Source organism: Chrysochloris asiatica, unplaced genomic scaffold, assembly GCF_000296735.1.
Source record: "Chrysochloris asiatica unplaced genomic scaffold, ChrAsi1.0 scaffold00289, whole genome shotgun sequence".
Taxonomy (NCBI): domain Eukaryota; kingdom Metazoa; phylum Chordata; class Mammalia; order Afrosoricida; family Chrysochloridae; genus Chrysochloris; species Chrysochloris asiatica.
The window spans coordinates 2,977,972-2,980,783 of NW_006408807.1; the positions used below are offsets into that span (position 1 = coordinate 2,977,972).

The following is a 2,812-nucleotide window of genomic DNA, read 5'->3' on the forward strand; positions in this document are numbered from 1 at the left end:
TTAGTTTCTGCAAATTTGAAGGCAGAGATTGTGATGTGGTCAGCCCAAGCAAAGTGCAAGGAGTTCATGGTCACAACCTAGTCCTCCTTCAGCTCCTGGACACTGGCTGAAGCATAGCCCTCCTCTTGAACTAGGGCAGCTGGCCTGTGTCTGCCTGGAAAACAGAGGATTCATCAGACCTCAATTATTAGCAGGGCCTATGCTGAAGTGACCCACAGCTCTGGTCACATTTACATTATCCATGTGACTACACATAAAACAGGCAAGGCCCTCAAAGGGGTTGACTTGTGAGTGGGAAGGCTAGTCTGCATCTATGCATGGAAAAGAAAACAGCCAAGTAGTTAATGGAGAAACAACAGGGGCAGTTAAAAACAACCTCCAATAAAGTGACAGGCATTTAAGGGATTATCAACCCTGCCCTCTTTGTTTTACTGAGATCAACTCTTACTTATCCAATTACAAGGTGATCTCTGACCTGGCTGCTAAAAAGTTGGCCCTTCACCCACCTGCTGTTAAGTGCCCTCAAGTGTGTTCAATGGGTTCCTGAGTTTGGACTCAGGACCCTGCTTAGGGTTTTCAAGGAGCAGCTTGTGGGCTCTTTTGAATTTTAAATGAAGTCTTTCATTAAATCATGAGGTAATTGTTTTATTATTGACTGTCCTTTCATTTTGCTCAGATCCACAATCAGTGTTCATGGAAGCAGCAGTCAAGAAATCAAATAGCATGTTGCATTAGGCAAATCTGTTGCCCAAGACCTCTTTAAAGTGTTCATGAGCAAAGATGTCAGTTTAAGGTGTGCTTGACCCCAGCCATGGACAATGAATAAGGAAGACCTTAGAAGAATTAATGCATTTGAGTTATGGTATTGGAGAAGATTATTAGAAGTACCATAGAAGTACAGCCAGAATGCTCCTTAGAAGCAAGAAGGGCAAGATTTCATCTCTCATACTTCAAACATGTTATCAAGAAGGACCAGTCCTGCTTCTTCTGCCGCTCTTGGTGCCGCTTGTGTGCTCGTTCGGTACGGACCTGGTACCTCTTTTGTGAAGCGGCAGCTGAGGAGACTCCGGTGCTCGCCATGGCCGACGAGAAACCCAAGGAAGGAGTCAAGACTGAGAACAACGATCATATTAATCTGAAGGTGGCAGGGCAGGATGGTTCTGTGGTTCAGTTTAAGATTAAGAGGCACACACCATTTAGTAAACTAATGAAAGCCTAGTGTGAATGACAGGGTTTGTCAATGAGGCAGATCAGATTCCGATTTGACGGGCAGCCAATCAATGAAACAGATATACCTGCACAGTTGGAAATGGAGGATGAAGATACAATTGATGTGTTCCAGCAGCAGACAGGAGGTGTCTTCTAAAAAGTGCTACTTTACTCCAGAACTCTGTTCCTACCGACCAAGAATACATTCTCAATTAAAAAACCACAATTTGGTTCCACCACAAACTGACTACTACAGTATAGTTTTCTCTATTCTTTCATTTCCCTGTCCCCATTCCTTTATTGTACATAAAGTAACGGGTGCATGTGCACAAGCATATTGCATTTTTTGTTCTGTTGTTTTGGGGGGTTTTTTTCTTCTTCTTTTTTACTAAAATGGCCAATGATATATTTTGACCGACATGAAGTGGAGATGAGATGGGGAAAAATACTGGTTCTGTGAAAATCCCCCTTTTCTCCATTAGTGACATGCTCATTCAGCTCTGATCTTTATATTCCAATAAGTTAGTTTGATCTCACTGTTTAACAAAAAACAACAACATAAAAACTCCTTGCATACCTTGCTCAATTGGAGAATTTTAAGGTTTTTCATTTATCATTGTAAAACCAAGGACAATTTTATAACTTTTTTGTACATAGCTGTTACATGTAGGGCAATCTGTCTTTAAGTAGGGGTCAATTACTCTAAAAGCAATGAATCCAAGATAGTTTTCCCTTAAAGTCAAGCGACTTGTTGTTTAAATAAACTTCTTGTTTTTTTAAAAAAAAGAAGGACCAGTCCCTGGAGAATGACATCATACTTTGTAAAGTGAAGGGTCAGCAAAAAAGAGGAAAGCCCCCAATGAGATAGATTGGCACAGTGATGGCAGCAGCAACAATTGGGACAATGGCACAGGACTGGGCAGTGTTTTGGTGTATTATGCATAGGGGTGCTATGAATTGTAACTGACTCAGGGGTACCTAGTAAAAACAGCAATCCTTTTCTAATAAGAAAAGAGGTTTACATTGCTATAGAGCAGCATGAAGGAGCTCTGGTGTTTTAGTGGGTTACAGGTTAGGCTACTAATGGAAAGGTCAGCAGTTTGAATCCACCAGCCACTTCATGGAAGAAGAATGAGGCTCTTGGCTACCATAGAGATTTACAACCTCAGAAATCCTAGAGTTGGAATCGACTTGACGGCACACAACTACCACCACCAAAAATGTAGAGCAGCTTCTAACAGGAGGAAAAAAGGCAGAAAAAAAAAAAAAAAAAACTCGCTAGGGTTTGGTTTATGGTTAATATTTGGTTTCATAGGCAAGAAAATGCCTTAAAATTAAAGTAAGATGTCTGTTATTAATTTTTCTCTTTTAAATGATCGTTGCTGGGTGGGCTGGTTGTGCAATGACTTTCTTTGTCTAGACCCAGGCATTCTTCCAGCTAGTGAAGATTAAAGCTGTAGTTGTTAGTGGGAAAAAGGAGTCCATGTTCTTCAACCTTTCTGGGGCTTCTTTTGTATACATAAGAATCACCTGGGGGTCTTGTTAAACTGTGTCTTTGTGGGACCCTAAGAAGAAAACTCCATTTTCTACTTAGGCTAAAGCA

At 41.0% G+C, this 2,812-nt stretch overlaps 1 pseudogene; it reads left to right on the forward strand.

Annotated features, from left to right (window-relative positions):
- Window positions 1–1,078: 1,078 nt before the first annotated feature.
- LOC102837925 lies at window positions 1,079–1,366 on the forward strand (annotated as a pseudogene).
- The last annotated feature ends 1,446 nt before the right edge of the window (window positions 1,367–2,812 follow it).